Raw genomic sequence first — 13,743 nt, 5'->3', positions numbered from 1 at the left:
CAGCTGCCTTGCACGTCATAGCTGGCCCAAAAATACTTAACCTGATTTTGATGAGGAGGAAAATTTAGACAAATCTAGAATATGGAGCATTCTACAGGCCTGGGACCTCTTTTCTAAAAGTTGGTCTCATTAAAAAAAAAAAAAAAAAAAGGTGGGGATTTATTTTGGATGAAAAGAGACCAAAGGACCAAAGGAACATTAAAAAAAAAAAAAAAAGTGGTATAGGCTCCTCCTCGATTGGATCTTAGAAGAAAAATAGCTGTAAGAGAACCACGGACAACTTGGAATTTCAGTGTTCTGTGTACATTCGACACGGGTCTGGGAAGGTCAGAAATGTAGTGGTCCTTGTACTTTTAATCCCTCTGGAGGCTTATTTTTCTAAATGAAAAACTCGAGAGAAATGCAGAGTCCAGGGCTTCCACTTGGACTGGGGTGAGAGCTGGGGCCTGAGTTGGGGTGCTTTTTTAAGGTCTCTCTTCCCATACCCCAGGCTGGCTGGGAACTCACGTTCCTCTTGTTTCAGCCTTCTGAACGCTGGGGTTACAAGTGTGCACCACTGCACCTAGCCCAGAAATCTGCATTAAAAAAAACGTGCTGGGATTGCTTGTGTCCAATGCAGACACAGGATGTCACCATGCCCAAAGTCACCCCTTGGTGTCCCCCTGGCAGCCCAGGCCGGTCACCGACTTCTGGTCCTCACACACCTAGCAAAGTATTATCAGCCGTACCACATATCCCGTTCCCGCTCCAGTGCTGGGTCTCACTCTTCTCTCATGCCAGTTCAAATGTCACCTCTCAGGGAAGGCTTCCCAGAACCACTTGGTCAAAGCAGAAGAGACCACAATTGCCACTTTCCACGCAGCAGTGACCGCTAAATCCATCTTTGCTTCTGCATTAGGCGGTGTTAAGTATGGCTGGCCTTCCCCAGGGCCCAAATTCACACGCAGGAGTTCTCACACTCGACATCTCAGAATGTGGCTATGTTTGGAGACGAGGGTCTCTGGTGCTAATTGAAAATAGTGTCCCCTGTGTGGAACCATGAGGAGGTGCTGTGGACCTTTAAGAGGCGGGACATATTGGGAGGCACTTAGGTCATGGCCTCCACTTCCTGCCTCCTGGCTTGTGCTGTTTGCTGTCCTCCTTCCCCAAGTGCTTCCCCACCATGAGCCACTCTTGCTGGAGGCCCAACATGGGAACACATGACCTTACATGACCTTAGATGAGGATCTGCAGGACTGGGACCCAAGGGCACCCCTTCTGCTTTAGAAGTTCATGGCCTTGAGTGTTTCGGGAGAGTGATGACATGGTGACTCTTAGGGTGACTGTTTTGCGAAAGTGGCCGAGGGGAAAAGGGCGCCTGTGGGAAGGCCTTCCTCCAGCAGGACCCTTGTCTTCCTGGGGAGAGAGGAGGAGACAGGGAAAGACCCTGGAAGAGAAGACCCTGGAAGAAGGCCACCAGCCAGCCGCATACCAAGGGAAGAGGCCTTGGAAGAAAGGAGTCGGCTGACACTTGGATGTCTGACTTCTAGCTTCCAGGATGGTGGGAAAGTAAGTGCCTGTGGTTGAAGCTTCACGGCCCGTGGTCTTCTGCTGTGGTGGCCCTAGGCCACTAATGCAGACAGCACCACTGAGGAAGGTCTGGGACTGCTCGGATGCCAGTGTCCAGTGAAGATGGGCCAGGAAAGCCAGTGAGGGTTTGCTGAAGGAACAAAACTCTACCCCCCCATTACAACGGCAACAGAGGAAAATATTCCTCATTGGCACACAGCTCCGAAAGCCCAGCCAGGTAATAGTCTATCAGAAATGATCCACTGAGGCTGGTTTCTTTCCTTCCATCTTTGTCCTGTTGGTGGCACTGTGGCTACCCAGAGCCCTCCAGCCTGCAGCCATTGTCATTTTCGGCCTTCTCCAAAGCTGTTCCCTTGTTCTGAGTGGCAAAATTGAGCCCCAAGCCTCACCTCGGGGGAGAGAAGGCCTTGGGCTCAGAAGTGACCGAGGCTACGCTGAGGAAGGCAAGGCATGCATCCCCAGAGAAGGGACTGGCCGGAAGAAAACGCCGAACTTCTGAATGATGGGGAAATGCAAATAAAATAGCTTCCTGAGTTCACGGTCTCGGTCACCTCCAGCCTCGTAACCCTAGCTTCTCAGGAGGCTGAGATCTGAAGATACTGAGGACAGTCCAGGGGACAAATCCAGGAAACACTTATATCCAGTGAAGCAGCAAAAAAAGCTAAAAGTTAGAAGTAGTGTTGTGGCTCACGTGGTAGCCTTGAGCATTAGCTCAGGGGCAGTGCCCAGGCCCTGAGTTCAAGCCCCAGGACTGGCGGAAAACTAAAATTGGAGCTGTGGCTCAAGCAACAGAACACCACCCTTGAATAAAAAAGCTAAGGAAAAGCACAAGACACTGAGTTCAAGTCCTAGAACCAGCACAAAAGGAGGAGGAAGAAAAAGATTTGTCAATACCTTGTCAGGCTAAGACTGGTACCTGAAGCCCCTGGGTTGAGAGGAAAGTAAATGGTGGAAGTCATTTTGGGTAGAAATTTTTCATTATATAAGAAAGTAAGGCCAGGTACTGGTGGTTCACACCTATAATCCTAGCTACTCAGGAGGCTAAGATCTAAGGATCACAGTTCAAAGCCAACCCAGGCAGAAAAGTCCACGTGAGACTCTTATCTCCAAGTAATCACTCAAAAGCCAGATATAGAGCTATGGCTCAAAGTGGAAGAGCACTAGCTTTGAGCAAAAAGAGCTCAGGGACAGCACCCAGGCCCTGAGTTCAAGCCTCATGACTGACAAAAAAAAAAAAAAAAGTTGGCTGCGGCCCTGCAGTCCACATTTAGAAATACTGGCCTAGAGAACATTCTCCCATCTTCCAGAGTGGGAGTGATAGCTAAGGCTATTCATTCTGTCTTCATATGTAAGAGCAGTACCAGCAACATCGTAAAAATCTGCCCTTAGGGGAGCACACAGATCAACCAAGGAGCCTTTTCTAAGATGGCATTCTAAACAACTGAAAATGAACTGAAATAAAACTACCTGGATTGCATAGCTACATCTGGAGAACAGAAAGTGAAATGGAAAAGGGCAAATTGAAATGGAAGCTTCCACTGTAGTTCTTTCAGAAACACACTGGCATCGGTTTGTGATGAATACATGTGCCGCAGAGGTCTAAAATGGGTGCCCCCCCCCCCACCGATCTATTCTTTCTCCTTTATTCTAAACCAGTGGGAGGGAGAGGGAATTACAGGGATTTCTTTTCAGGGAACTACCACAAAGAGATTGGAGTGCAGAGAAATGAGGCCATGTGCCAGGCACTGGTGGCTCACACCTGTAATCCTAGCTATGCAGGAGGCTGAGATCTGAGGATCATGGTTCAAAGCTAGCCTGGGCAGGAAAGTCCATGAGACTCTTACCTCCAATCACCTACCAAAAAAAGCTGGAAGTGGATCTGGGGCTCACGGGGTAGAGCACTAGCATTGGGCAAAAGAAGCTCAGGGACAGTACCCGGGCCCTGAATTCAAACCCCAGGAGCAGCATACACACACACACACACACACACACACACACACACACACACACACAATATAAGGCCATGTAAGTTGGCTGTATTTCACTCCTGAAGACCCTGGTTCCTGTTGATAACTCTCTCTGGGCTTTGGTCATTGCTCTTGCCCCTTGCCTTAGTTTCCCCAACCATAAAATAGGACTAATAAAAATGCCCATCTCCTATTCATGATGTAGACTGAGTGTAAGCACTTGGCACAGTGTCTGAGAGTAAAACTAGCATCTACTGTCATTACTTGCTCTACTTCTCTCCTCCTGCAAGGAACCTCTGCCTACCTGAGACATGAACGTTTCGTGGCTTTAACATCACTTCACATTTCAAAGTACAGGTCCGAGAGCAATCTCTTATCTGAAACCCTGGAAGAGTGGGGATATCTCAGGGTTTTTCTAAGTGTAATGGAGTGCTGGAGCTCTGTACGGGGTGAGCTGAGTCAGAATCACCAGGAGGGATAGCTCCAGGGGGCAGGGCTGAGCAGGTCCATTTCTCTCCAGTTCCTTAGGTGACAGAGGCTGCTCCCGGTCTGGTAAATCACACTTAGAGAGCTGCTGCTCACTAGGTGCCAGTCTTCCCCCAGCCTTGCAGGGAGGTCTGCAGCAATGCCCCCGGTGCAAACATTCTGATGTCCCCGAGGAAGTTAAGGATCATGAAGATTAAGGATCATGAAGGTTAGACATAGACACACATCAGTTCCTGCTAGGTTTAGCTGCTGAGCAAGCCAGTGTAAGCTGATGAAAAGAAGCCTTCATTTCTCACTGATGTCTAGATTTGGGAAGGGGATTTAAGAAATGGTGGATTTTTGGGGGGGGGAGCTTGAACTCAAGACTGGGGTACTGTTCCTGAGCCTCTTTGTGCGCAAGACTAGCACTCTACCGCTTGAGCCATTTCTGGTTTTTGAGTGGTTAATTGGAGATAACAATCGGGACTTTCCTGATCTGGCTGGCTTCAAACTGTGATCCTCAGATCTCAGCCTGCTGAGTAGCTAGGATGACAGGTGTGAGCCACCAGTGCCTGGCCTGGCATTGTGGATCTTTAAGTGGAAATTCATGATGTAATATGAAAGGATACAAAATAAACCCAGTAATGTTATGCTTATTTGAGAACGAGGTCTTGCTATGTAGCCCCAACTTGAGATCCTCCTGCCTCAACCTCCCAAGTGTTGAGATTACAACTATGTGCCACCTCCAGCTGTCATGCGCCTTTTGAGCTATGGTTTGACCCGTCACCAGCAGAGATGGTGAATGAAAGTGTCTAAGTTGTTCTCAAGAGAAACAGCACATCTTGCACCGTTTCTATTGGCCGCCAGGTGGCAGGACCAGAGACACATTCTGTTTGTCTTGCTCCATCACCCATGTAGGCCTCAAACTTGGGATCCTCCTACCTCAGCCTCCTGAATGCTGGATTATGGGTGTTCACCACCCAGCCCAGCTCCTTTTGTATGAAATGATTAAAGGTATCATTTGCTCCAGAAAAGCTTCTGGAACTTACCTTTGCTCTGTAATAAACTAGCTCAAAACCTGGCTAAAGCAATCATTTTACTATGCTCATGGATTTGGGGAAAATATTCTCTGTTTGAAAAGGAGTGAGCACGGTGGCCCAAGTCTCCCTCGGGTCTGTCAGTCTGCGGGGCTCCTGTGTAGGGCGGGGCCTGGGCTTCCAAGGACAGAATACAGGCTCCTCTGGGTAGGAGGCTTAGAGAGGCCATCGTGTATATTTGCTAAGGCTGCCATGACTTGCACAAGCAAGGTGACTTAAACAACAGCGCTTTAGCTCTCAGAGTTCTGGAGGAATCGTCCGAGGTGGCAACAGGTTGGTTTCTTTGTAGGCCTCTGTCCTGGGCTTGCAGATGGCTGCCTGCTAGCTGTGGCCTTTCTTCTGTCTGTGTTCCAAGTCTCCTCTTCTCACAGGGACACCAATAGATGGGATCCCGGCCCGCATCCTAACCGCTTCCGTCTATGACCTCCTTTGAAGGTGTTGTCCAGTGCCCAGGGGCCTGGTCCAGGCACAGACCTTGCTAATGGCCTTGCAGTTGCCCATGGGTCATTCTCCATCTGATTTCAGACATTGAAACTTGCTCCCTGAGACAAAGAGAGGTCCCAGAAGGAGGCCGGGAGGCAGAAGGACTGAGGCCTGTCTCTGTGCCTGCAATGTTCTCCTCTGCCCCGTCCTGGGCTCTGCAAATCCCCACCCCTCTCCTAGGAAGGAGCCCAGGGACTCAGGCTCTTCCACACTGGCTCTGGCTGTCTTGGGACAGCGCCACCTTGTGTATAAAATTGGAATTGCCTTTTCCTGTCCGGGAACCCCTGCAGAGGCCCCAGGCCTAAGCAAAGCCAGGCTATTGCCCCAGTCAATCTAGCCCAGGGCTGTAGAGACATGAACGGACACTGCCCTCCGTGCTTCCACTGTGAGGTTTCAGGCTAGTTTGTTCCACGGCAATAGGTGACTGAGCCCTGGTGGTCAGTCCTTTCTGCAGGAGTGCTCTTTTTTAAGCTTCTAGAGGGCTCTCACTGCCAAGGTGGTTCATATATGAAACACCTCTCCCTTGTGCTGGTGTCCTCTGAGGTCTTGGTGCAACCATACTTGCTTGTGGCTCTCCGCGAATCCTGCCTGCAATCACCTTCAGGCAAGGCTGGATCCAGGACCTCAGTGGATGTGACTCAGCTCTTGGTTCTGCTTGATCCTGCTGGGATTCCTTCTGCAGAGGGACTTTCCCCATGTGGTCTCTCTCCCACCCGGGGGTTTACTCTGAGTAGTGGAAGCTCTCAGGGGCCTGGCTTTTGCCCCCTTACCTGGCTGTGTGCAGTTGGGGAGCTTTCCAGGCGTCCAAGCCACTGGAGAAAAGCCTGCAGCAGGGCCTCAGGGGACACAAGAACAACATCCAGCCTTGGACAGATAGGCAAAGATCTTGCAGAGACAACTAGTATAATAAGTGAATTAGTAATCATTTTCTTTTCAAGTCATGGTCCTATTGTGAATAGTGACGACATTTCACATTGTAACCTTATTTGGTGTGTTCTGTAAGCTTGTCTTCATAACTTTTTAAAGTATTCTCATGAGAGCACAGTATCATTCAACGTCTTGATTTTTCCTTTTCTATTATCATGGCCCAGGCTGGTTCTGAACTCAAGGTCTTTCTGCATCAGCCTCCCGAGTGCTGGGATTACAGATATGAACCACCACATCTGACTGGGTTTTGTTGTTGTTTTTTAAGCTTTTGGTCTAGCCATTTCGTTTGTAGCAACTCATCTGTATGCCCACATATATGTGTGTGCAGGGGTATTTTTTGCAGCCCTATTTATAGCAAAAGAAATTTGGAAGCCTTTATTGGGATGACCAGGGTGGGATGATGCAACCAACCATGGGATGAGACAGAATAGATGCTTTTCAAATGTTAAAATGGGCGAATTGCCTCTCAAGGCATGTGCAGAACCACGAGCTACCCCTGCAAAGCCTAAGAGGCACATCGTGTTTTTTTTGGGGGGGGGGCACTGGAAGATTCCAACTGCCTCTTAAATCTACTCATTTTAAGGGATGCAAATAAGTATAACCACAGAATTATTTGGGGACTTAAAAAACTGGTTCTGAAGACCACAAGGGAAAAATTCAAGAAAGATGTGAGAGGAGGGGGAGGTCTAGGGAGACAAATCTGCCAGATACTAAGTGTATTATAAAGTGACTGTAATAAACAGTTCACGATGGATTTGGATGTAGACAGAGAGATGAACGAAGCAGACAAGAGAGTCTGGAAGCAGATCAAAAGATATAAGGTCACTTAATAAATAATAGAAGTAGGATTTAAATCTGTAGGGAAAGATGGATGACTCAATAAATACTGTTCTTTCCACTGGCTAGTCATTTGCAAAGAAAGTCAGTTAAAGTCCAATCACAAACCTATGCCAAGATGAACTCCTTGTGATAATTTACTTATTAAATAACATCCAGCTGCCAAGAAGGCATAACTAGGAGGCAGAAGTTAGCCAACTATGTCCTAAAAACAAGATGGGTTGGGTGCCAGTACCTCACACCTATAATCCTAGCTACTAAGAGGGCTGAGAATTGAGGAAAGCAGTTCAAAGCCAGTCCAGGCAGGAAAGGCTGTGAGACTTTCATGTCCCAACTAACCACCAAAAAGCTCGAAGTGGAGCTATGGCTCCAGTGATAGGGTGCTATCCTCGAAGAAACAAGCTTGAATCTAAGCCCAAGCATACGGTGATCCCTCACCTATTGTGCGGTTACGTCTCAGAGACCCCCGTGACAGGTGAAAATCCTCAAAGTAGCAGTGTCAGTCATCCTTTGCTATACCCTGCTTCACTTATTTATTTATTTTTTTGGCCAGTCCTGGGCCTTGGACTCAGGGCCTGAGCACTGTCCCTGGCTTCTTCCCGCTCAAGGCTAGCACTCTGCCACTTGAGCCACAGCGCCGCTTCTGGCCGTTTTCTGTATATGTGGTGCTGGGGAATCGAACCTAGGGCCTCGTGCATCCGAGGCAGGCACTCTTGCCACTAGGCCATATCCCCAGCCCCCTGCTTCACTTATTGCTACTTGGCAGATTATATTTTAAAAAATGATACAGTGAAGCCACAATAAGTGAAGTGCATTATAGTAAGGGACAACTGTGCACATACACTTAATCGACTGATCAATCGATGCAGAATCTTGAGAGACAGCAAAACCTCTAGCAGGCAGCGGGGGTTGTCCGAGTCTGGAAGGAGAGAGGATTTGTGGACAGAGACAGACACCTTTGGTTAAGGAGAATAGCCAACTGAGGTGGCCATGTGGCATGGAGCCAGGGAAATAAATAATGACCTTTCTCTATCCCTCCCAATCCTGTCAGGGTTCCCTAGTGTCCAAACTCAATTGAAGACAAAGGCTGGAGGCCCCTCTGACACAGACCAGTTAGGTCAACTTCTTAGGGCGAAGGCCAGCGCCAGAAGGGTAGAAAGAGGGCCTAAATAGGGCAGATATGTTCAATAATGCCATGGAGATGCAGTCAGCCAAATCCAGAATGTAGAAAATGCTCCTGCACTTCCTTCACCAACGACTTCCTCTCATCAAATTCTCCCCCACCAAATACTCCTGTTAAATACTTTCCCCATGAACAACTTCCTCCATCAAACACTTCTCCCATCAGATACTCCCTCACCAAATTCTCCTGTCAGATGCTCCCCATCAACTACTATCCCCCAACAGATACACCCCCATTAAGTACTTCTCCCACAAATACTTCTCCCATCAAGTACTTCCTCCATCAAACACTTCCCCCACCAAATACTTCCCCTGTCAAATACTACTTCCCCCGTCAAATACTTCCTCCATCAAATACTTCCTCCATTAAATACTTTCCCCTCAAATACTTCCCTAACAAATACTCTCCCATCAAATACTTTTCCTATTCAATACTCCACCATCAAATACTTCCCCATCAAATAGTTCCCTCATCAAAGTTTCTCCATCAAATACCCTCCCATCAAATACTCCCTCCATGAAATACCTTCCCCATAAATACTTCCTCCATTAAATACTTCTCCCATCAAACACTCCTCCATCAAATACTTCCTCCACTGAATACTCCACCATGAAATACTCCCTGGCCAAATACTCTATCAAATACTTCCCACCAAATACTTCCCCCAAAAAGTGCTCCCCCACAAAATACTTCCCTTATCAAATACTTTCCCTGCCAAATACTTCCCCATCAAATTCTCTCCTACCAAAAACTTCCCTATCAAATACTTTCCCCATCAAATACTTCTCCCATCAAGTATTTCCCCCATAAAATACTCCCGTCAAATACTTTCCCCATCAAATATTCTACCTTCAAATACTACCTTCATCAAATACTCTTTCATCAAGTACTCTCCCATCAAATACTCCCCCACTGAATACTCCATTAAAACACCTCTAGGAAGCCCAACACAATCAAGAGTGGACCACGTTTGGATCCTGATTCTAATCAACTGGCTCTGTTGTTACTGAGGTTATTTTTGGTTACCAGTTCTACTTTGAGCTGGGCACCCAAAAGCCTTTGAGAGTGGAGAAGCTCCTTGCTTTCCAATGTCCCAAAGCCTTCGAGAGTGGAGAGGCCTTGCTTTCTAATGTTCCAGGACATGCAGGCCCACCTTGCACATTTCCTACCTCAAACTGGAAACAGACATTTGTTTCTGCAAGAGGCACTTGCTCTTCTCAGTGGGAAAGGGATTTGAGGAGCAAGGATGTGGGCAGGCGGGGAGTTCCTCTTTGCGGAGGGTCCATTATTCTAGTCTTTCAGCTGAGAAACTAACATTTTTAGAGAAAACGTATCATGTGTTCACACCATTATTTGCATTTGGAACTTAGGAATTCTAGAATTTCATTCCTATTGCATAATTTTGCATCTTGTTATACTGAAATTTTCAGCTCCTAACATTAACATAGTCATCTGAATATACAGACATATCTATCTTCATAATAACCGTACCAATGCTATTAACATAATTTCTGAAAACGGCAGGACTTCTTTGTGCTTCACTTTCGTTTTAGAACAGATCCCACTAAAGATGTACACTCGGCTACTATTTTTTGTCAACCACTGTGAAAAGCCACTTAAAATAGTCATTTACTTAAAGCCACCAACTTGTTATATAACTGGATTCACTTCTTCTACTTTGCTCTTAAGGACTGAGTTGTCATTTGGATTGCAGTTGGACTGTCTTATACTTGTGTATAACAGGTCCACAATTTCCAGATCCAATACACAAAACACGGGCTGTTTGTTTTGCTGGACTAGGGAATAAGGCAAGGACTTCGTACATGCTGGGCAAGCGCTCCACCACCGAGATGCACCCTCAGCCACTCAAGATAGATAGATAGGTCGTTTCAAGATAAGGTTTCAATATATAGCCCAGGTTAGTCTTGAATTTGAGATGTCTTCATGCTTCAGTCTCCCAAGGCCGGGATTACATAAATAACACAATTACACCTCACCAGTATAAATTGATAAGTTGAGACAAAAACTCTCACATTCTAAAGATCACCTGTATCTTCATTTTCAAGAATACAGATGCCCATTAAAAGGTTATTAATGGAAGTGGCACTGTGTCTCAAGTGGTAGAACACTATCCTTGAGTGCAAAGAGACTCGGGGACAGAACTCAGGTCCTGAGTTCAAGCCCCACTACAGACAAAAAAAAAAAAAGTTATTAGCAGAGCAAGAGGCAAGCATAGCTAGCAGTGTGAATTTTCTGTTCCAGTTATGGGGATTGAACTTGGCTTGGGCGCTGTACCTGAGCTCAAGGCCAGTGCTCTACCACTTGGAGCCACTACTCTACTTCTGGTTTTCTGGTGGTTACCTGGAGATAAGAGTTTCATGGACTTTCTTGCCTGGTTTTGAACCATGATCCTCAGGCCTTAGCTTCCTGAGTAGCTAGGAGATTGATTACAGGTGTGAGGCACCAATACCTGCCAGACTCTATGTTCTTTTACAGCACAGGGTTCTCTCTGAAACTCAGATGACTTAACGTACTACTTTGTTATGTAACATTTGCAATGGAGCTCAGAACAGGATGAGAGTCCCGCATTTCCAGGAAAGCATGCACACGGGGCCTGGAGGGTAAAGGTGCTGTGAACTCTGCTGAACTCCTCAACACAACAGGCTCTTCCCATGATGCTCTGGGGAGCATTAAGACCTGCAGGTCCCCCTGTAAGTCCCCCTGCAGGTGCGGACCCTGTCTTTCCTGCCAGTGCGAGCAAGTGTATTCTCTAGACAAGCACTGAAAGCAAAGGGAGTAGGCCGACAACTCAAGCTTAGAATATGGGGAAGTTTCAGGATTCTGTTTCTCTAGCTCACTAAGAACCAAAGCATTTTCATGAGTCAACCCACGACTGTCCTTACCTTTCTCATCCAACAGAGGGCGCATTTAACAGCTCCGATAAACTTGGCCCTTTTGCAAAATCAGCCTCACATTCAGACAAGTGGATTGATTACATATCCATTGTCACTGTGGTGCTCTCCTCAAAGGCCACTGGGTGGCGACAGAGGACGTATACATGGCACACAGGGAAGGTGCTAGGATAACTGCCCCAAGTCTCAGCAGCTGTTAACAGCTGGCAGTTTTTGTCCCTACTTTCAGGGCCAAAATGTAGGAAAAGGCGTTAAGAACAAACAAGCCGTTCATCCTTCTCTTGAGGGCCCTTTTATATTCATAGTCAGGAGATTGGCTGTGTTAGTTTGAAAATGGCTAAAGGGATGCTGTAATGAAGGCGGACAACATAATGACCAACGGGACTCAGTGCACACATTTGCAATGTTCTTTCCTACTAATGACAACCAAGCTCTGGGTACCGATTGCTGGTCCAGCTCTAAAGATGAACACACTATGATCTAAACATACTGTCATGAAACCCAGGGTTAAGTCACTCAGGAAGGGGCACAAGCCACGAGCAACCACCACATAAAATGCTAACATGGCTAGAAGTCAGTCCCTGCTGGAGAGTGCCATCAACCTCAACTGTCCCCCAGGTCACTACTAAGCTAGAAGACCAAGAATTGACAGATGGGACCACATCAAGTTAAACAGACTCTGCCCAGCAAAAGAAGCAATTACCAAACCAAGAGACAACCCATAGAATGGGAGACTTTACTAGCTTTTCATAGCAGATAAAGGACTAACCTCCAGAATATATAAAGAACCCAATCAACTAGTGGGAAAACCAACAGCTCTTAGAAATAAATACAAATGACTAAAAGAAGCATAAAGAGCCAGGCACAGATGGCTCATGCCTATAATCCTGGCTACTCAGGAGGCTGAGATCTGAGGATCAAGGTTCAAAGCCGGCCTGGGGCAAGAAAAGTTGTGTGAGACTCTTATCTCCAATTAACCCTCACAAAAGTGGTAGTAGCACTGTTGCTCAAGTGGTAGAGCTCTAGCCTTGAGCTGAAAAGCTCAGAGAAAGCACCCAGGCCAAAGTTCAAGCCCCACAATTCTCACAAGGAAGCAATGCTCAACATTCTTAAGCCATTAAGAATACAAATCAAGGGGCTGGGAATATGGCCTAGTGGTAGAGTGCTCATCTCGTACACATGAAGCCCTGGGTTCGATTCCTCAGCACCACATATATGTAGAAAAAGCCAGAAGTGGCTCTGTGGCTCAAGTGGTAGAGTGCTAGCCTTGAGCAAAAAGAAGCCAGGGACTGTGCTCAGGCCCTGAGTTCAAGCCCCAGGACTGGCAACAAAAACAAAACCAAACAAAGAATACAAATCAAAACTACACTAAGATTTCATCTCACCCCCATCAGCATGGCAGCCATAAAGAAAATAACAAATGCTGGTAAAAAAAAAAAAAATATATATATATATATATATATATATTGGAGGGACTATTATACACTGTTGGTAGGAATGTAAACTAGTACAACCACTACAGAAGTCAGTATGGAGACTCCTCAAAAGCCAGACTTACCCTATGACTCTGCCACAGAATTTGGGAGCACATATCTAAAGGAGAGCAAATCAGTTTACCAGAAAGACGTCTGCATATCTAATTTTATTGCAGTACTATATGCACACACACATGCACACACATGCGTGCACACACACACATACTTTGTACTTTATACATCACACACAGAAAGTAAGGAATGAGTGCAGCTCTGGAGAAATACCGGTAGGAATATAAAATTCTGGTGCAGTGACTGGAACAATATGAAGGCTCCAACTCTGAGACACAGCACTCCCATGCTGGGTGCACACAGGAAGCATGAAATGCGGTCATCAGGCACTTTCTGCACCACAGCCTGCGGCACTTCCCAACAGCCACCTACAGCCCACCAGCAAGCAAATGGATAAAGGAAATGAAGCGGGCCCTTCTGTTAGCAATCATGCCATTTGTGACAACGTGGAGCTTGGGGATTCTGTGCTAAGTGAAACCAGTCACAGGACAGATCCGGCAAGACCCATCCACTTTTATTATGCAGTTTCTAGATTAGAATGGTGACTGCTGGGGGTGACGCCTCCGTCCTGCACCCGCTGACTTGAATTAGCCTGTGCGCGTCATTACAGGGGCTCCTCCATCCTGCGGGTAAGTTACTTTCTCCCTGGAGGCTTAACTACTTCCCACCTTCCTGTAGATTCACTGATGCCCCCTGGCCAGGGGCCTGGGGCCCAAGGGCAGCTGTAACAAAGGATCACAACCCAGGAGCCTACAA

Source organism: Perognathus longimembris, chromosome 6 (genome assembly GCF_023159225.1).
Source record: "Perognathus longimembris pacificus isolate PPM17 chromosome 6, ASM2315922v1, whole genome shotgun sequence".
NCBI lineage: Eukaryota > Metazoa > Chordata > Mammalia > Rodentia > Heteromyidae > Perognathus > Perognathus longimembris.
The sequence above is the reverse complement of the archived record's forward strand: the minus strand, read 5'-3'. Positions refer to the sequence as shown.